Below are 23,019 nucleotides of genomic sequence, written 5' to 3'. Positions count from 1 at the left end.
AGAATGCAGCAAATGAGAAATGTTTAACCCTCATCTTTTACTTTCTCTAAAAACAACCTAAAACATGAATCTTGGTTGAGAAAAAAATAGAGTTGTCCTTTAACAACTGAACGACGAATTATACACAAAATGTGGGACACCGGCTGACATTTAAAACGGGTGCTATGACAACGTATATCATTAGGTTCCCAAGTTGCATCGTTCCCAAGTAGGCTGCATATAATGTAAAGATTTCTGTTCTGGGATAAGTCTGAGTGAAAAGTAAAAATAATTACTTTTTAATTACATTTTGAGTTAATAATATATTGAATACGAATTACAATGGCACAGGCACACATACAGTAGATATTCTCACTTTATTTAAACAATTGGAAAACACAAAAAGGTGAATGGACATATTTTAAGAGTGGACTATATCCCATAATCAAACCATTGACATATAGGCCTACAGTACCTTCCAATATGCTTCCAACCAAAATATTTTTTTTCTTATTATTACATTTAAGGACGTGATTGCACACTGGTTCGTTTGTTTCGCTGCGTTTTTCGGATCTGAAAGTAGTAGGCTGTCACTATAGTTGTCAGACTGTCACCAACACCCCACTCTAGACCCCACTAGACAGCTGCGGAAAATGGATCAAATCGACCCGCTCCGAAAAAACTTTATTTCCTCCGACATTCACTGCGATATTCGGCCAAAAAAAGCACACATGTTTTTTCCGCTGCATTTTGTCGAGTGGCTTTTACGGTTGCATATAGCATAATTATATAACCACTGTCACCACATAGCTATCTATCAGCTACCTGCTATCTATCAGCTACCTTTGATAGTTACAACAATTGAATTGATAATAAAATCTTATTTTCAGCAATGTTAAGCTCTTCTATTTGAATGTAGTTTGCACCACCTGAATCATAAACAACACTTCCAGGTTCTAGTACTTCTAATATACATGGTTGATTTGAGCGATAGTTAAGACTGACACATAAATATTAACATCAAAACCAAAGTAGGCAATCAAGCTGAAAGTGAATAAGACGGCTACATGTGCAGATCGAGGCAGAGAAAGTGTAACCTCACGACAATACTTGATGAAATGGTTAAATCAAATGTTGCATATGTATTGAACTTAAATCACTTAAATCCCTCATTGTTGATAAAATATGCCCCTCAGTCTATCACCAGGTCATGATTGCCACCAAATTGAAAGCACAGGTTGATAGTGAGAAATATGAGGATCTGTGATGAATGAGCTGATTGCAGCCTGCAGCATGTAAACAAGAAAAGCTGACTTGCTATAGCTCCAATCCATTAGCACTCATCCACCTCTGCGTTGGGCATGTTTGTTTGTTTTCTTTTCCCCTCTTGCCCTTCTTTCCTAGATTCCTCCAAGAATCAGTAGCTTTTTTCTTTGCGTTTTCCAATTTCAGCTGCTTCCTCTGGAGCGCAGTTTGATGAATGTCGCTCACATCAGGGTGACCTCTGAGATAACCCCTCCTTTTCTTCCCAGAGGAAATTCATCAGGCAGAGTCAGCCAGCCCCGGGGATGGGTGATTCAGCACTCAAGGTGAGTGTTTGTCACAGGGGCCTGAGATGGCCAGATATTAGTGCGCAGTGAGGACAGAGATGCTGGTTCCGGGGACCCCTAACCTAACAAACCAGCTCAGGATACATGTTATGTACATGTACAGTATGTGCTACTGTACACGTCACTACTGCAGCCTTTGATTCTACTATGCCATACGGTCCAGTTGAAATGTTAACTCCTGGGTATTCCTCAGTGTTTTATTACAATTTCCAATTCAGGACTCTTATATATATATCCAGAGCGACTTATAAGTGCAAGATCAAGCTAAAAAGCATGAACCCTAGTCAACAAACAACAAAGGTAGTTTAGAGTGCAAAGCGAAAATGTGGTGCCTTGTATAAACTACACCAGTCAAACATCAAACCTACTGTATGATATTATTTTGTTGTTTATCAACTTACCGTATCTGCATAGTAAAGTAGCATCTATTAAAAGGTGACAAGAAGGGATACCATAAGGAGAGAGGAGTGCTAGTGTTGTTTCTCAAAGTTGGGTCAATAGACATTAATAAAAGTATAATAGACATATACATCCTGTGCAACATCCTGCCTGGTGCACAACCAGAAAGACACAAACGTATTCAGTTCACCCTGTTCAATCATCCTGAAGAGAGTAGTAGCAAGGTTAAGCCTAAAATGTTACAATGGTCATACACCTCCCAGGCTATCTGCCTGTTGGAGGCAATCATTGTAATAATAATAACAATTGTGATACAGTGCCTTTCCAGAGTTCAACGATGATCTCTGAGCACTCAGTAGAGAATGCAACTAAAAAACAGACGATTCATTTTGTTCTAGAGTACTGCATCTACCACACATGGCTGTGTGTTTATCTGCACGGGAGCACAGACATGCAGTGCTGTTTATGGCCTGCAGATATACTCAATCCCCCATGTGCATGTCTGATTGATCAGCTGGGCTTGTTCACGTTCAGCTAAAAACACTGAGCACAGCACTAACTGCCAACCGGTCGTTTACTTGTTGCATTTGTGTTTTATGAGACAGTCTTCTCCAATTCGATATCTGTCTGGGCTCTCCTTGTTGCTGGATTATCTTACAGTACGTCAATGGAGGTTTTGAGAAAAGAAAAAAAAGAGTGTACTGTGGGTGTCCGCTGGCCAATGGTCCAGGCGCATGCCGCATATAGGCTTTGGCGTGTCTCGGGTTCTAGTCCCGTTCATGATGACCTTTGCTGCATGTCTCTCCCCTTCTTTTTCCTGTCCATCTTCACTTGATACTATCAATAAAGGCAGAAAAGCAAAAATAAAAAATAAAAGTGTACAGTACATCCATGTATTAAACTCTTAAACTGGAAGATTGATGGCTGACTTAGCAAATCTTTTGGCACAGTGCAAATGTGATTTGGGGTCTTTCACCTCTATCTAGGTTAACCAGATGAGAGAGACTGCTGACATACCTGTACCAGAAAGATAGTATGACATGCTCAAACATTGTAACTAGTGTAACTAAACAATGTTTATTTCTTTTATTTTTGTTATAGTTTTGCTCAGTAAACAAAATGGTCAATGAAATGTAACTGCGATCGTTATTATGAATGTGTTGTTTGAAAAAAAGTTAATGTAAAATGAATGCCTGTACTGTGTGTTCATGGGTGTATTTGTGGGATATTGTTTTTGAGAATATGTCATTATGGGTGTGTCAGCACGTGCTTGTGCAAATGCATGTATTGGCTCCATCTGTATAATGCTTTGCAAAAGAGGCTCATTAGGTCTCCATCTGCCGGATCGGATAAATGCTGCAACCAGAGCTGTTGCAAGGCCAATTGAGCAGTAAAAATATGGATGCTTTTTGGGAGTTCACATTCTCTGTAAATTCCATGCCCTCATCTACCTCTCTGCTTATTCAGTTGCCTCAAGTCACAAAACCAGCCAAGGACAAGTGGACCGAGCTATTTACCATTTTGCCTCATTTCATATGCTGTGCTGTGGATTTCTCCCCTGCAAACCTACCCTCCACAGCCACATCCATCATCCAAACAGAACACAGACTACAGTATATATGTCTTGTTGTCACATTTCAATTAAGTTGTCCATCATCATCATCATCATCCAGCATAAATATGCTCTCTTTGCCAATGAAATGCCTTATAGTTTGGACTGGATTTAAGCACATTATGCAATCCAAACTGGAAGAGCTCTGCTATGCCAGAGATCACAGACTGGACCCAACTTATGACGGAAACTGCATCCTTCAAATACTCAATTGCCAGGAGGAACAATGTCAAAGGAAAGTTCCATGAAATATGGGACTACTTTTATTTGTATATTAAAGGATGGTTGCATTAACAATTTGTAATTGGTAATACATTACAGATGATATAATCACTATTGTCAACAACAGAATGTGGAAGGGTGTTGTCCATTGGGGCTTTTGAGTGGTGCAAACCACTCCAACAACTGGCTTTGTACCCGTGTTTGTTCGTACCAAAAAAACGAGCATGGTTGCCCGTGTTTGTTCGTACCAAAAAAACGAGCATGGTTGCTATGGTTAGTGTGGGACGTCACTGACATAGCTGATCAGACTATATAAGACCCTGCACCACTCAGTTCACACGGGTGTGATTTCTTTTTTTTACTGCTAGTTGTTTTGTTTTTGTTTTTCTTGTCTCTTTCTTTTGTGTAAGTCATGTGTATTTTGTATGCTTTATTGTAAAATCAATAAAAAACTTTGATGACAAAAAAACAAACAAACATCAATTAAACAAATATAACTTTGAAAGAAAACAAAATGTTGCTACACCTTTCCTTTACAGTCTTTCTGTCTTTGTGTGCCTGCGTGCATGCGTGTGTGGTGGCTAATCTCACAAACTACTACACTGGTCAGCATCAAACAGTTTGTCCACACTACCGGTTAAGGAACTCAATGCCTGAATATGTTTTATCTATCAACAACTATTTTATGTTTATGAATGCATAATCTCACACTCGGGCCTACGGAGAGGAACCAGTCAATTGGGCACCATCTTTACCACCGTATGGGATAGGCAACAACTACTAGCGAAGGAGACCGTGTGTAATCCGACTATTTTACAATTCCTTTGAGAGACACAGACACAGAGACTGTGTAAAAAGATAGACACATACACCAATAACACCAGACAGTGAGCGACAGAGATACTGCATCACCTATAGTTCTGAAAGCCTCACAAGCATGCAACAACACAAACAGACACACAGATAGATTGCAGCACCTATACAGTGTGACGCATGCAGGCGCGCACACACAGGACTGACATCACAGTTTGGTATACATAAAGTGCCAACCATGAACCTGTGCATTTTGACACTATGCCATTGGTACATGTGTTAGAACTGGTACTTGACCTGCTGTGAATTATGTAACATTGTTACATGTAATAATCTTTTTTCCCCCAACATAAATGAATCGCCGACTTCATCGTACAGTACTAACTACAGTGTCACGCAAAAGTAGAAGAAATAGACAATTTAAAAGCTCAAAGCGTGTCACATTGCAGTATACGTTGAGCTTAGATTGGCTATTTTTTAATTTGAATCCTAAAGCCCTTAGAAGCATATCCTAATATATCATTTATTTAAAAATTCATGAGACCATAATTGAAAACATAAAGTATTTATGAAAATGTTTACTAAGGTTAATAAAATAAAAGTCCGGCCAAAACCCATTCACTTGAATGGAGTGCAATGTTTCTCTGCAGCCAGCAGGAGGGGGGATTAGTGATCCGCTGGGTCATTAAAGAGAACTGCAGGAGAAACTGACCTTTACTGGTCCATATGATTCAATGTATATACACTACATTTACCCAGAGTAAAATTAACCTTTTATGATTAGGGTCCCAGTAGTCTCGCGTTGTCAGTAGGGGTGGGACGATATGGGTACCTCACGATACAATATATATCGCAATATTAGGCCCTCGATAACGATAATATCACGATATTCAATATATTGCAATATTTGCGATATATCAATATATTGTATGAAATTTCATCAACGATATATCACGATATCTGCAACTACAAAATACTTGGAACTGAAAAAATGCTATTTCCGTGCTCGGACACAAGGAGGGACACACACAGCTGTCTATAGTGGTTGCACCACTCAAACACTAAATTAATAGTGTTTGAATAATGTTTTTTTTTTTTTTTTTAATATCGATATTTTAATAATCAATATCGATTATTTATCGCGGGAGGACGTATCGATATATATCGCCATATCGATATTTCAGCACACCCCTAGTTGTCAGACTGTTGGCTCGCGCAATTTTCAAATGCTTCCGTCATACAGTCTGGACTGGAGCAACGGAAGCTCTATCATGAGTAAAATATAAAGAGGAATGGAGCACCTCCTCCCCACTTCCATTTCATCTTTACAGTCGGGCAAATCTATCCTAATATAAATATAAATCATCCAAGCATATATAGCTTGCTGCTATGCAGGAAAGGGGAAAAATAAATACAAAAACAGATTACTCAGATTTCGGGAGGTGTAGTTCCAGACTCTATATATACTGTAGCATTCGGAGATTGTGGAATAGTTGTCTGGCTTCGTGAGACTAGGTTCACAGAGATACAAATGATAATACAAAATAAAAATACAAAAATCTTATCAAAATTGGGGTCCTTGGTTTTTGTGTTTATTATTATTATTATTGTCTCCACCAGGCCGAAGGCATGGGGAGAGAGTATGTTTTGCACTCCGTCCGTCCGTCCGTGTGTGTGTGTGTGTGTGTGTCCGTCCGTCCTTCCGTCTGTGAACAGATAATCTCCGGCACCGTCAACCCGGTCGATGCCACATTTTGCACACACACTCCAACGATGAACCTCTGCCCCAAAATTTCTAGAACGGCCTGTTATAGCGCCACCAGGAGGCCGCTTTGTGCAAAACAAGTTTTTGGACAGTACACCTACAGATTTTGTCCAAACATCACGCAAATTGGTACACAGTCTCTCTAGAGCCATTCAACGAAACGGGTCTTTCAGATTTCTCAGACTCCACCCTGATTGGCTAAGATTGGCTTCCAAAGTTCGCAGGAGTGCTCAGTTTCAAACAAAATGCTGCAAATCATGAACACATCCTGTGATTTCCGTGAAATTGTGCACGCACATTCCCACTAGGCCGAGGAAGAAATGCCACATTTTCAACTCAGCCTCATGGTGGCGCTATAACTGGCCGAAAAGTGTTTTTACCTCTAACTGCACGGATCTGTGGATAACTTTGTATGCCAACTCCCTAGAGGCCAAGGAAAAACCTTTGCCTGGAATTTTTCACATCTGCTCTTTATAGCGCCACCAGGAGGCCGACATTATGTAAAACACATTTTCTAATATTACTCCTTAATTTTATCCAAATTGCACGCAAATCGGTACACATCTTTTTCATAATCATGTGATCAAGACGGGTTTGTTTGATTTCTCATAATCCACCCTCATTGGCTACGATTGGCTTCTAAACTTTTCAGGAGTAGCCCGCTTTGTACCCGTTTTGTACAAATCGCCACAACTACTCAACGCAGCGTCCGATTGTGGTGAAACTGTGCATGCATATTCCCACTAGGCTTTGGAAGAAATGCCACTTGACAGTTTTCAAATCAGCCTCATGGTGGCACTACAACAGGCCGAGCCACGTCACACACACACACGTTTATATTGCTCCTAAACATTTTGCCAAACATCACACACACACTCCTATCCTCCTGGTGGAGACCTGTGCCCAGAAGGGCACTTTTTCTAGTTATTATTATTATTATTATTATTATTATTTTAATCATCACTGGTGTGTAGAGTATATATAAGAATCATAAATGTGCTCAGTGGAGCCCCAAAAGGGCAACCCTGTTGGCCAATCATCCCTCTTTCATGTTTTTCCAAAGACAGTTGCTCCAGGGCCAAGTGTGGGAAGTGGGTCAGCTCTTTTTGGTGCAGCTCTTTTCTGATGGTACAACATTAATATTTTATGTACATTAACTCCCCTAAGGATAGAGGCAAATACCAACCAGAGGGAGAGGACTGTAAAGACTATGTAAACACAACCTTACCAGTCATAAACACTAACATACCGGTAGTAATTCATATGATTACTAAAATGGGACAAATCGTATAGAAACTCAAGGCCTATTCAGACCTTTGATGGCGGTGCTCATAGTCCATTACTGTGCTCATGCATATCTCCTATAACCTCCATGGCCAGCATTTCCTCAAATTCTGCTGTCAACGGTGGTGGGTCATAGCGACTTAATTTTGATATTTTCATGACCAAAAAAGTAGTAACTGGTAAAATGTGTTGGATTAAACGACTAAACATTACAAGGAAGGTGTGTTGCAGATGAATTCAATCATTGTCAATAATTGTCGATCATTTTTCATTATGTTTAAGACCAGAGCTCTACACAGCAGCATACTGGCAATTTCCAGGGTCAGAGAAGAAGAAATGCAATTTCTCCAAGAGCAACCTGATTTCCTTGTGCAGGAGTGCAGGCATCAATAACAAATCTGCATCTCAAACAGACCATCACCACGAGCATAATGTAAGAGTAGATCCTAGATTGCTGTTAATCCATCTGGCACTTTGTCCTACTTGACACATGTCTCAATGTAAGACAGTGGTATTATACTACTAGAGATACTGTACACAATATGGAACATAAAATGTGGATATGCCTCAGTTTGGTTGGATACGTCAATGCCACGTGACGTGATCATTTGGAATCTCAATGTATAATTATAACAAGGATGAGCACCTACCCGCTTATAAAGTATGGCTTTGCTGGCCTCTGGGACAGCATACTCTTTGCTCAATGTTTGTCTTTTGTCTTTGTTTATCTCTGCCCAACTCTGGTTTCTGGTTTGCCTCTTGGGCCAATCTTGGGCAATATTGCTGTTAGCTCTCTGGTTGAGTGATCAGTTGGACATAAGACTGTGAATGTTAAGGGGAATTAGGGACCTGTTTCCACAGTGCACTCCTCGTGTCTATAGGTCCCATGCATAGGCCTATATCTTTTGAAATAGAAAAATCTGTAATAAACCTGTGACATAAAGCCTTAAATATGACTAAATATATTATTATTTACACGCAAAGACTACAGACATTTTTCTGAGTACACACTCGTTGGTCCAAGCAGTCAGGTCATGGATGGTGTAATCATGGTCTTCATTCAGCATTTAGACTTGTGCTAACATTATCTATTCAAATCAATTAATAAGACTCTGTTTTGTCTTTGTTTTCCAGCTGTTCATTGATTTTTTAATTGTACCTGAGGGCAAAGAATAGCACTTTATGATACAACTTATTAATAAACTCTCAATTAATTTATTTGTTTATTTCTTAAATTAATTTATTTTTACCAGCATACAATTTGTACATGTTTAGCGAAGTAGTCTCAGAGCAGGTGCCTCACTCTCGCAGCACACGTCATCTGTATTTTGTGTTAAGTGAAAAGGCATAAAGTGCCTGTTTTGTTTCCATTTTTGAGAGCTGTGAAATTAGCAAGTTGAGATAGCAGCTGCTTGAGGGAAACAGCATAACCACAGGTTTACAACAGCAGCATAATCTTTCACCTCCACTGGAGAAGCAGCGGGTCAAAAAGGGTTAGTGTGTGATGGAAGGTCAAGGGTCAAGAGTTGCACACCCCAACACATCTCATCCACACCTCAGGTGCTCCCCATATTGATTCCTGCTCTGAACGCTGTAGGCCTATGTCAGTGTACGATGTGCTCAATATATGCAGATATCCAATGGAGGCTGCTGTACAAAACGGGTACACAACGGGCTACTCCTGAATACTTTAGAAGCCAATCGTAGCCAATCAGGATTGATTATGAGAAACCAAATAAACCCGTCATGATCACATGACTATGGAGAGCATGTGTACCGATTTGCGTGAAATTTGGATACAATCTGAAGGAGTAATATTAGAAAATGTGTTTTACATATGTCGGTCTCCTGGTGGCGCTATACAGAGCAGATAAGGTTTTTCCTTGGCCTCTAGGGAGTGTGCATACAAGGTTTTACACAGATCGGTGCAGTTATAGGCAAAAACAATAATCGGCCAGTTATAGCGCCATCATGAGGCTGAGTTGAACATTTTCAAGTGGCATTTCTTCCTCGGCCAAGTGGGAATGTGCGTGCAAAATTTCACGGAAATCACACGATGTGTTCAGGATTTAATTTGCGGCATTTTGTTTGAAACAGAGCAATCCTGCAAACTTTGGAAGCCAATCTTAGCCAATCAGGATGGAGTCTGAAAAATATGAAAGACCTGTTTTGTTGAATGGCTCTAGAGAGACTGTGTACCAATTTGCGTGATGTTTGGACAAAATCTGTATGTGTACTGTCCAAAAAATTGTGTTGCACAAAGCAGCCTCCTGGTGGCGCTATAACAGGCCAATGTGAAAACTTTGGGGCAGGGGGACCAATTCAGACAGGGCATTAGTCCGACATGCGTCTGCTCCCGTGCTCCCTGGGGCAGAGGTTCAGCTCTGGCATTCAGGGAGTGTGTGTGCAGAGTATGGCTGCGATCAAGCCAACGGTGCCAGAGATTAGCTGGACGGACGGACGGACGGACGGACGGACGGAGTGCAAAACATACTCTCTCCCCATGCCTTCGGCCTGGTGGAGACAATAATAATAATCAGAAGAAGCAGAAGAAGAAGTGCCTGCCACGTACACCTCCTCCAGTGCACATTAGGTCAGCTGCAGCGTCATCAGCTGGAGCCTGGATTCCATTGTGTGGGCCAATAGGTCATCCACGAGTAGCTAGCTACTCAAGCCCACACTGTTTCTTCAGGAACAGTATTTTGTTATTAGGGGTCAAGTCCAAAGGGCCCCTTATTGTTTCCGTAATAATTCCTTCATTTTAGTTCTGAGCTATCGTTCTTCACGAAATCCGGCAATATGGTAGAGGGCTGTGAGAATCCCTCAGGAACAGAAGCTTACACTCATTCGTCGAAAGACCTATAACCTTTGTATATTATTATGATTTGCTCGATCCACTTTTCTGCCTTTTTTTGGCCACGAAATTGCATTTCCATACATGCAAATGGAGTCTGACTCTACACACAAAGCTGGGCAACCAGCTTTGTGTGTAAATTAATGCAGCTAATTACATTAATTTGAAAAAGCAGGAAGTGGAGACAGCACTTGGCTCTAGGCTGCCAGTGTGTGATTTACTGCCCAAATATCTATCTGATATTAGTTGTGCTAAAATAAAAATACACAATAGATAAGTCAATGTCTCAACTACAGATATATTGAAGTACATTTGACCTCACTTTTGTCTGAGATATTTGGCAATGTCTGTTTGGGACAAATTTGACCCATCAGGCCCTAGGACTACTAGATGGCAGCAGGTCAAAAAGGGTTAGTGTGTGATGGAAGGTCAAGGGTCAAGAGTTGCACTTACCCCAACATGGCATCACAATAATAGAGATAGTAGTAACTGTAATAGTAATAGTGTAATGGTGCAATAACCCTAATAGCCTACTGTGTCAAATTCAGCACATACCTTTATATCTATTGTTTGTGCTAAATTCAAATAAGTATCTCAACTTATAGCATCTGATTGATGGCAGAAACACAAAGACATATTTTTTTCATCATTAGAAATTAATTCAGTCCAAAACGGGTAAGGTGATAGTTTGAACTCACAATAGCTTGTCTTATCTTCTTTTGTTTTTTTTTGTTTTTTTTAGAACCTATTATGCAGGTTCAAAGATGCTTTGATCTGGTGGGTGGAGACAAGTGGCACTGAACTGTAAGTGGAAGCAACTGACTTCACTCTGGTGTTCATGAAGCCACTCATAAAATGTGTGGTGTGTATGGAGGCATTTTCATGCAGGTGTCCACCAGGCCGGGTTGCCTACCCAGGACGTGCTCATTTTGGTCATAGCCATTCGGATTTGAATTATGTAGGAGTAGTAGCAAAATGGTGGAAAACAGAAGGGGAAAATTAAAATAATTGGGGCAGAGGTTCTTCCTTGGCCTACTGGGAATGTGCGTGCAAAGTTTCACGCCAATCGGTCCAACTGTGCCATATTTGTCTCCTTCCGGCCGGCTGGCCTTTTGCCATCCAGCCTGGCTGAGACAAATATGGGAACATCATTAGGGAACAGTATTTAGTCTGTAGTATATGGTGCATCTTATCTCGCAAAATGTCCTTGCAGAATTCCCTGGCTATACAGTACAAACATTTACTGTAGAGCAATCATTAGACCAACAATGTTGTGTTGTGTTGCAGGCTGTTTTATTGTGTGTGTGTGTGTGTGTGTGTGTGTGTGTGTTATGGTGTTAATTATCCAGCCCCTGTATTGGACCTATGAAGAAACATAGTTAGTCTTGCTACCTATTCAGCTAAACAAGTGGCAGCATCTGTCAAGCTTCTGTGGCACTTGGTAGTTTCTGAAATATATAAATGGAGAAAAGAAAATCACAACCTGCACCTAACCACTGGTAACTCAAATTTAGAAAAGCGCTATATAAATTTGAGCTATTATTATTTATTATTATTATTTGTTTTGGCCATTCCATGCTGATTATTAATACAAAACTGTATTTTATTCTTACATTACTTTTTCCTCGGGGGAAACAGCAGTCACAGCAGTCTGATTGGACTGCCCTGCCCAGATTCTCTTTCCAGGCGATGAATCGCCGTGGAATGGGTTTCACTTTCAGTTTGATCAAAGTTTAGACTTTTATAAGGTCTCAAAGATGGCAGTTTGTCTCATTTTGAGGATATAAAGGACTATTAACGGAATTCCATGTTCTTGGCATTAATACGGTTAACATAGCCTACTTCAATGGATCTGTGTAACTTACAGTCAACAAATGATATAGTGTATTATTTATATGGAGATAAAAAATAACCAAGGAAGGCATTATTTTTTGTTGTCGTACATCTGCTGTACACCACAACTGACAGTGACTTCAGTCAGTCATAATGGTAATTTTTTAAGAGAAAAGGAAAATACATTAGATTACTTAAATGGGGTATGGTACCGCAGCAATGCTAAAGATAAAACACCATTATTATCAATCATTTCATTCATTCGTTTTTTCATTGTTCCATTTTTGGACCAGATTGAGTCAAATGCCTAATATACAGTAAGGAAATCAAGGAAGAGCAGTCTTTAATAATTCAGTGTAAGAGCTCCTTTAGGCGTATTGCAGCCCAGTAACCCTGAACACATCTCTGGGCCATACAACCATTCATCAATTACTGTATGTTAGGAGTCTAACATTAACCCCTAAGAATAATAGCACTCACCCATGCAGTCACCCATTTAGAACATTAGCCCCCCCATCTCCTTTAGTTCATTGCAAATGGCAAAGAAGACATTTTAGTCTCATTAATAAAATGGTAAATGGATATGGAGAGAATATATAGATAAAAGATCCCTTTCGTTTGAATATTCACACTGTGATTAATATATTTCCAAAATGTATGATAACGATTATGAATCATATTCAGACGTACAGAAGTATCGGTAAAAAAATGTCAAAAACACACCAAACCCACCTTGGAGGAACACATTTTGGTCGAAACTTATAAAGTTCATACGTATATGTACTCATATATGTTTTGCAAAATCTTTAAAGTGCTATAGTGTCATGAGCGGAGACTAATCGCTCTATCTTCTTGCTTCTTGCAAATACTGATTTTAATAAGACCCTGGTCATATCGGGTCATATCGGTATCGGCGAATATGCCAGTCTAACCACCAAACCGACACAGGGGTAAGGGGTTGACACTATGGCAGGTGAATAAAAAGTTGGGGCATGTGGAGTTTGCTTTCGAGTTGCCCAAACTGCAAGTGCACATTTGAGTGAGGAGTCTGCTATAAACACAACATGAGATATTTAGCTAGATTAGCTACAGTATAAACACAACACGAGATATTTAGCTAGATTAGCTATAAACACTATTCCCAGTCGGTGGACTTCAAAATAAGATATCTTTTCTTTTTTATTATCATTATATGTTATTCTCTGGTATCGGTATTCGGTATCGGCTAACACAGAAATTGTGGTATCGGGATTGGATCGGAAAGGAAAAAAGTGTATCGGGACATCCCTAATGACGACATACTGTACGTTCTCCCCACTGACTTCGACACACGCGTCCCACAACCCCACAGCGAGTGCAGTGCCCGGTGTCGAGTCCGTCGGATAGCCGGTTGTCCAGAATCAGCACAAAAGCCTTTGCCTGGGCTCTGGACCTGATCACCCCTATATCTCCATATATGGAGCTGGCCTGTTCTGACATCACAATTATGTTCTGACATCTGCCATAGACTCCATATTTGGGCATGCCTGACAAAGAACTCCATATAGTATATGCGCATAAAAGGGACATACCGGTAGACATAAACACTGGGTGTGGCATGCATTTCCAACTTGCATCGTTCCCAGCAGGCCAGTGCCCAATGGGCACCGCTCTATTGATAAAATAAGGTATCTCAGTCTATGGACACAAAAATAACATAGACACACAGACAGACAGAAAGACTGACGGACAGACGGACGAACCTCCTCACATCTATATAATAATGCAATTATCTTCAACATGTGCAAATTTCAAAATGATGTAATTGACATACAGTGACATACACATACAGCAACTGGCCATTTTCTCATTTATTTATGTTTAAACTATAAATGCCATTCCTGTTAGCATGTGCCATTTAGGTTAGGGCGTACACCTTTCTTCCAAGTGCATGTCAATGAATGATGAATGAAGAAGACACATAGGAAATGGCAACGCAAAAAAGATGACAAAAAGCCTGAATGTGCTTCTGCTTTGACAGCAATATTTTCCATGTTCATATCAGATCACATCAATGAGAGGGCATTCAAACTCCTTTGGCTTCTTGTCAATGTGCTCCTTTTAGATTACAAATAGATGGGGTTTCTACACAGCTAGGCAGCAAAACGCTTACTCTTTACAGCATATCTGGAATGCATCTTTCTGGTCTGAGACAGACTTGTACTTGAGGTCACATCATGATCACGCACTGCAGCTCGCTGCTCTAGCTGCAGGTATTGACCGATTCCGTAACGGGTCTCATGGTCGCAGCCTACGTATTTCCTGTAGGCGGAGGAGACACATCTGCAGTTTCCCCGCACCAAGCTTCTACTACAGTGAATGGAAAAGTGACTGATGTTAGTCTGCCTCAAACGTTACTCTTTTACCTGATTTGTACTAACACTAACATTACAAAGATGCCCAGAACATCGGGAGGAACCTGTGTAGTTTATGGCTGCTCCAACAGTAGTGGCAACATAAAAAAAAAAAAAAAAACGGAATGTCAAAATATCTACCGCGGTGGCTGAGACCAGAGCCATATATACCGCGGTGGCTGAGACCAAAGCCATATAGTAATGGTTGAGACAAAGCAGTGAAAGGTCCTGAAAGATACATAACGTCAGTCTTACCCAATACCCAATCTTTCTGTTTTAGGAACACAAGGCTGCTGTACTTTATACCTCATACTTTAATGCTTAGTATGAGGTATAAAGTATAGCAGCCTTGTGTTCCTAAAACAGAAAGATTGGGTATTGGGTAAGACTGGCGTTATGTATCTTTCAGGACCTTTCACTGCTTTGTCTCAACCATTACTATATGGCTCTGGTCTCAGCCACCGCGGTAGATATTTTGACATTCCGTTCTTTTTTTATGTTGCCACTACTGTTGGAGCAGCCATAAACTACACAGGTGACAGGTTCATCCCGATGTTCTGGGCATCTTTGTAATGTTAGTGTTAGTAAAAAGCAGGTACAAGAGTAACGTTTGAGGCAGACTAACTTGCTTGGTGCGGGGAAACCGCAGATGTGTCGTCTCTGCCTACAGGAAATACGTAGGCTGCGACCATGAGACCCGTTACGGAATCGGTCAATACAGCTGCAGTACAGGTAGTGCGTGTTCCCGTAAAATGTAACGTAATGTAACAGGTAGTGCAGGTGTTTTAAGGATTTAGGGCAGGCCGTGGCACAAGATAGCAAATTGTATAGGGGCACGCCTCTTACGCAGTGCTAAATCCCCAAATTACGGATTCAGCGCCTCTGACGCAAGATAGGGCCCTATAGGCCCAGGCAGGAACACACAGTGTGCATGTGTAGCGCATGTGCATTGTGGAACATCTTGCTTTTCTTTTCATCATCCATGTTAACAGATCAGTAATTTCCTTAAAGGGACACTTCACCCCTTTTGCAAAAATACATGTTAATGACTTTTAGAAGATTTAGAACACTTTCCTGGGGATTGTGTGTAATATGTGGTTTTAGATATTTGAGATTTTAGCAGTGACACTGGGCTCACTTACTTCCTGAACTACTGTACATGTTGTCTCAGTAAGACCATAGACATAAAAAGGTAGACGCCTCTTCCGACTCTAGGGCGCGTGTCAAAATTGAATTTTCCAGAGATTCCTTGCACATCGTGTGTAATGGAAGTCCCGGAAAAGACGCACTATGATTGGCCAGTAGTCAGTTGAGTGACAGCGAGAGACATGGAGGAGTCACATGAGTGACGTCACCAAAGATATTCTATATAAAGAGGGGACAGTCCTCAAATAATATGTGGAATCACCACTAGATGGCGCAGTGGTAGTGCTGCTGGCATCACTCCAATATGGCGGCAACGTTGTCTATGCAAACATCTCAAACACGCACGTAACATGAACGGTCGCACGTGCATACATGCATGCGCACATGCACCCTTACATTCTGAATGAATATGTTACTAATTGATGCTTTGATCCATTCATAAATATGATAAATAAATGGGTAAATAGGATAGGATTAAAAAAAGGTTCTTGTTTTGTACAGCGTGACTTTTTAATGTTTTTTAAAGTAACCGGAAGTTACGTCATCACTCCAATATGGCGGAGGCACTGTTACTATGGGACTTAATGGGAGTGTCGCCATTTTATATACCTGTAGAATCTCTTTGACGTCACTTGGGCAGCGACGCAGCGTGCCGTCAGTGTAGCGGACCCAGCTGGCCTTTTAAGGATGAAGTCTGAACTGAAGATTTTGAAGTTGCTTTATTCATAGATCAACGTAGAACTGGGACAGAAACAAAATACAATATATCAATGGTCATAAGTCACTACAATATAATCCATAAACAGTTCAAATCTCAGGCACATAATACATTTTCCATACATCACTAAAGTACATTACACAATACATAAACAGCCTTCTGCATATATTTTCAACAATAATACCAATAACAGTGCAAGCAAATCAATAAAATACCTTCCAGCTAGGTGCTATCTTCTGTGTGTGGCATCAGTTCGTTCCATGGTTAGTTGGCATTTGACCGTTCCTTTGGCCTTCCTTTCCTTAGCCATCCACATAACCATCAAACTTTAGCCACACCATTGTGTGCTGTCTGTTTCAATTAAGCCTTCTCTGTACTGAGGCAGCATTTCCTTGTTTTTAACCCCAGTGCCACAGCTGAGCTGAGTCCCAATTATCTGATTCTCATCAGCTGCGATCAGTTGTTGGCAGACTTCCTGTTCCAATGCCTCACAACACTGAATATATACACTAAACAATAAAGGTATTACCTGTGGGTCCGTTACATTCAGTGCTTCCCTATAATGGCACTTCCGCTTGACTTCCTGCCTTCAATGGAGATACGTCGCTCCAATGAACTGTAGCGGCCATTGAGGCATCTATATATTTTTAATATCTATGAGTAAGACAGCCCTCCTTTTATCCACGTTTTTCCCCGCCAAAGTCCTGGGGCTCCTTGTGTGTGCGCTTTGCTTCCTTCAGGCCACGTTGCCATGTCTGCTTATTATAAGCAACCTTTGACTTGTTTTTTTCTGTAAATCACTTGCAAACAAATTATTGGTAGTTGCTGGTTGATGTATTTTTTTGGCTCGATTCTAAATTGCACAGTAGTTGCTTATTTGGGCTTTCTTCACCTCAAGGAACCCCAGAATAATATGTAATTGTCCACGGACATACATCTGAACATATTTTGTGCCTTTTTTATTAAATTGTAAATATTTCGATTTATTCTCAATGTGTTTTTAAATAACAGATGTACAACCTCACAATGTGTCGCTGTGAGCTTGTAGATCAGCTACTTTCATTTGTGGTTGTTTTCATAGACCTGGCCACTTGTTTCTCTTGTAAAACTTGATATAACACTTATTTATAAAGGGCTGAATCTATCATTTACAAAGATATGAGAATAGAATGATTAAGCACATTCACGAGTAGGTTATCAGTGTGCAATACAACGCTTAGTAATGTATGAATAATGCTTTACTAATGATGATTTAAGTATTCTATTAATGCTTAACAAATGCTTAATAGTGTACAGATGAAATGCTTATAAGTGTGTTCACTAATGCTTAGTAATGTATGAATCATGCTTTACTAATGATGAATTCATGATTAATTAAGCATTAACTAATGCTTAACTAATGTGTATAGTTATTATAAAGTGAAAGTTATAGAGTGAAACACAATTTTAAAGAATGAGTACCGTACATAAAATAATTGGTTTTCAGTTGTTCACGATATGATTGGTGTTCTGAGACTGTGGAAATCTACTTTACGTATCTACTTCTACTTTAACAAAAGTTTTAGAATGTTTATTTTGTGATTACTCTCACCACTTGCAAGGGTTGACTTCATACTGCATGCTTGTGGGTGTACTCACATCATCATTTATATGCTTCAGAGGCTGAGCAGAATCTAGGCAACAGATGGGACTCCACAGACAGGTGTCACAGAGAAGAACGGGATAAATTCTATGACTTCAAACTAAGCTCTGAAACATCACTGTTCTTCTTTTCGTGATTGATAACAACAGCTCTATGAAATGTTATATTCTACTCATTTGTTAAAAAAGGACTACATTATAATAATAATATTGCCCAGTTAGTGTGTGTGTGTGTGTGTGCGTGCGTGCGTGCGTGCGTGCGTGTGTGCAATTAATTCTGAACATGATTTTTAAGAGTAGAGCAGTTCACTGAGATGTTGCTAGTGAGTCCAGCTGTGTGTATGTTCTGTGGGTGTGCATGTGCATGCGTGCACAAGAGAAGAGTGTCATTCCAGAAGCTATTTCCTTTTCATCTGGGGTTAGCACTTTCTTATTTCCCTTCATTAACTCGCAAAAGAAATGTGGGAAACAATTTGCATACATACTGGCACGATTGAAAATATAACAGAGCCAATACACTGGGGGGGCTTTGATCGCTTTCTGAATGGAAGAGAGGTTCACTGACCCGTCATTGTCAATGACTGTGGAATGAAGCAGCAGGTGTGATCCACTGACATTGTGTTTACTTTCAAATCAAACAGAGTTTTTTGTATTCATTTTTGTTAAAGCAAAATTGTCAATGGACTGACTATCTATCTATCTATCTATCTATCTATCTATCTATCTATCTATCTATCTATCTATCTATCTATCTATCTATCTATCTATCTATCTATCTATCTACAGTTGGAGGCCATCGATATTGTCCTTTTCTTTTTGCTGAGGTTTGCGTGATCTGCGCAAAAGGACAGTTAACCCATTTTGGGCGGGAACCCCTTTTGGTGTTTTAAACATTGTTATAATTTAGCTATTGAAAAATAGCAGATCTACAAGCTCATAGTGCGCCACCGAGTGGCGCGCTACGAGCTTGTAGGTCTGCTATTTTTGAAAAATCGTGAAAATATTTATTTCAGAAAACTGGAGGATTTAGAAGGATTTTTTTAAATGTTGAGGTCAGGCCTAAATGGGTCAAATGATAAGGGACAATATCGGTGGCACCCAACTGTATCTCTATCTATCTATCTATCTATCTATCTATCTATCTATCTATCTATCTATCTATCTATCTATCTATCTATCTACTGTATCTATCTATTTATTATAGAGCTGAACGATATATTGTTATCACACCGTTATCGCAGGATATCATTATCAATATTGCAGAAGGCAACAATTAGGGCCAATAAACATCCCTTTGTTCCAGCCAGTGCCTAGGAAAGTTTATCTGCATGCCGCGTTGTGTATAGAAAACCAGTTCAACTCTGGCAATAGACCTACAGTATATACTCGCCTTTCATTGAAAATGAATTACTAGGGGCCATCTGAAATGTCTAAAGCCTTCTGTATAAAAAACTATTCTAATGTGGTCCTGGGCTCTACACATCCTCCGTCAACCTGGGGAGAACAAAGGACTCTTGAACTCATGCTTCCTTCATGCATGAGTGTCCAAGTCGCTCCTATACACCTGACAGGGGGGAGTTTCCCTGGTTGGACGTAGCACGTAGAAGGAACATGTTATTCCAACCAGTTCCTTTCCCCTCCATCGGGCGCCCCGGCTGGCCAGCGGAAGGCAGTTTAGAGACCAGGATTACTGCATGTTTTTGTGAGGGTACCTACCCTAGGGGACACGGGGAGAATATGCAAACTCCACACAGAAAGGCCCTTTCGCCAACCCCGCCTCGGGTATGGGCACTGATGACGTGGAGGAGGAAACAGAACCTAGGACCTTCTAGCTGTGAGGCGACAGCACTACCGACTGTGCCACCGTGCCCTTATTTGCCTTTATAACTATTTAATAGTGATATGTATCACCTACATGTTATTGATGATATAGAATGTTATATTATTGTAATCCGTGAATTATTTAATGCACAATGAATTAATGAAACTGAACGGGCTGGAAAGTATCCACATGACGCGTGGCATAAATATTGTCATCTTTTAATATGGTAGATTACCATTTTATAAAAACACAATTGATACAAGGAATTGACAGTCTCACTTCTGACTATAGGAAAATTAGAATCACATACATTTGTGGACAATTAGGAGATAATGAGACCTGTGAATGTTGTGCTGTGCATCGCACACAGAGGGCCCTACCATTGGAAATGACACCCGTTGCTTCCTTACCATCTAGCCATTTGCCTTTAAATAAAACCACATTTGGCTGACACAAGAATCAGCTATGTGTTAATGATTATGGGGGATTTTACATTACTTTAATCCATTAAAGTTGCTGTGCAATGAGGTGATGAAACTGAACGAGCAAATTGCAAAATGGCCTTGGCACAAATCTAATAACTTCTTTGACTAGACAATTATACACAATGAGCACTGTAAGGAATTGACACTCTGCTGGATTATAATAAAATTACAATCACAGAGATTTGTGGAGAATTAAGACAGATTGAGACCTCTGAGCTTGAATGTTCTGCAACATGCGTCAAGCTGAGGAAGCTGCCTCCAACTCAGGTCTCACCGTCTCAGGAGCCCATTCTTTTATCAAAAGGAATTCACATTACGGTGGTTGGAGGAGGCACTTTCCATTGTCCTACATAAAACCTGTGTGTATAAGATTGCAAATATAGGCAAAGCGCATCAACACGCCTACAGACACACCTCCACCAGTATACAGGAGTTGGCAAAATGAATAGTGGGTTGTGTGGCCGCAAGATAACGTTTACGCATAGTGGAAGCTCCTAAATGCGTCATTCACGGAAAGTGTTTAATAGTTGCGGGTAATGCATGGCAATACGTTAGAGCCCAGGATGCTTAACAGCCAAGAACACTCAGCATTTCATTAAGCCATAACTCAGTCAAATCTGAAGCTTTTTTTTAATTCAAAGTTCTGTGTAATCTATATAGTTTTCATTTGGTATATTGATCGTGATTTTATTGTCTCTCTATGAAACGTTATCAAGCGAAAAGCAACCTTTGGATGAATTAAACAGACTTGCACTGAACTGAGGTGAAATAACACTGGAAATTACATCCGTTGCTTCCTTACCATCCAGCCTTTAATTGCCTTTGAATAACCATATTTGATTGACATATTATTGTAGTATATTATTGTAATCCATTAATTATTTGCTGCGCAATGGATGGATGAAACTGAATGAGCGAATGGAATGGCCCACAATGTACGGCACAAATTAAATAACTTATTTTAATAGACAATCCTACTATAAATGTGCCACGTCTCTGCGCGTCTGTATGTCTGTCAGCATGAGTGCGTGTGTAACTGTTTGACCCACCGACTTCACATTCAACACACGCGTTCCACACCCCCACAGGGAGTGCAGTGCCAGGTATCGAGTCGGTCGGACCCATGGTTCTCCAGAACCACCACAAAAGGCTCTGGTAAGGCTCTGCCAGTGGGCCTAATGAGGCCAACTCCTTTCACCTGGGCCAGGCTCTGCCAGTGGGCCTAATGAGGCCAACTCCTTTCACCTGTGCAATTTTCAGCCTCTGCCTCAGCCAATTGAGGCTCAACCGGCCAGTGGGCCGAATTGATTGCCAAGTACACTTTTCAGTTTGCAGTCTTCGCACACAGGCACATACACAGATCTCCATGTGGGACACCGGCTGACAGTTAAAACAGGTGCTATGACAATGTATATCATTAGGTTCCCAAGTTGCATCGTTCCCAAGTAGGCCGGTGGCCGACTGCGACGGGCACGTACAGTACAGGTCTAGTTACAGTATATAAACACAATGGCAAGGAATTGACACCCACTTCTGCTGATTATAGGAAAATAACAATCACAGAGATGCGTGGAGAATAAGGAGAGATGCACTGAAGTAGCCTGACTCCGGATATCTCCAATTGCAGGTGGCCGCTCTATACCAAGCGGATATGGCATTACGGCTTACGGGTGCTTTTAAACTCCACTATGCGTTTTCCCAAATGTGTGTGGCTAAAATAGCAATTTGGGGGAAAGCGTCTCAACACGGCCACGGCCACACCTCCAGGCGCAAATAACGGTGTCGGCATAATGGATAATGGATAACGCTGCACCAAAATACCCTTTAGGGGCATATACCCGTAATTTGCGGGCAGCATCTGACTTGCGGGCAGCGTCGCGGGTAAGGCACTGACAAAAATAAAGCCCTTAAGAGTGACATGCATGACCCGGAGGGCATTCTATTGCATTGTTCCCAATGGGCATTGTTGGCATTCTTCCCAAATGGGCATCAACCTAGTACTATGCTAGATTAATACAAAATCTTAAGTATGAAGTATCCGTATGTTGCTTTATCTTAAAATGTCCTCCATGGCTTGTGCCTCTTTTAATCTGGTATGCAATGACTTACATTTCAAAGCAGCTAATCTTCAACCCAAAAGAAACGGTAAATAATGTATTACTGGCACTCTCTTCCCTCTAAAGCCATGGTGTAATAACCTGTCAAGTTTATTTATTTATTTTTATTTACTTATTTACCGTCTTAGTGACATCCTCACTTGGAGCATTCAAGTATTTGTGTGGGTCTCAAGGCGAGTGCAAATAATCTCCGAGAAGAACATTAAGAAGACCAGTGACACATGCTCTGCCAAGGGCCAGACATGCACATATGTTGAGACTGGTTAATACATGTATGGAATTTCACAGACAGCTTCTTATTATATGTTGATATCAAAGCACAAAGG

General features: G+C 40.6%; 1 long non-coding RNA gene across 1 annotated transcript in view; it reads right to left on the bottom strand.

Moving 5' to 3' along the window:
• The window catches only part of LOC306920985, a 35,153-nt gene extending 18,168 nt beyond the window's left edge, over positions 1 to 16,985 (bottom strand). Inside the window, exons 1-2 of the long non-coding RNA XR_013789718.1 lie at positions 16,844 to 16,985; positions 16,520 to 16,651 (exon numbers count right to left, since the gene is read on the bottom strand). This is a non-coding gene — a long non-coding RNA (uncharacterized lncRNA). The remainder of the gene's footprint in view (positions 1 to 16,519; positions 16,652 to 16,843) is intronic.
• Between the last annotated feature and the right edge of the window lie 6,034 nt (positions 16,986 to 23,019).

The sequence above is a fragment of the Electrona antarctica genome, assembly GCF_951216825.1.
Source record: "Electrona antarctica genome assembly, chromosome: 3".
Taxonomy (NCBI): domain Eukaryota; kingdom Metazoa; phylum Chordata; class Actinopteri; order Myctophiformes; family Myctophidae; genus Electrona; species Electrona antarctica.
This window is presented reverse-complemented; position numbering and strand designations above follow the sequence as displayed.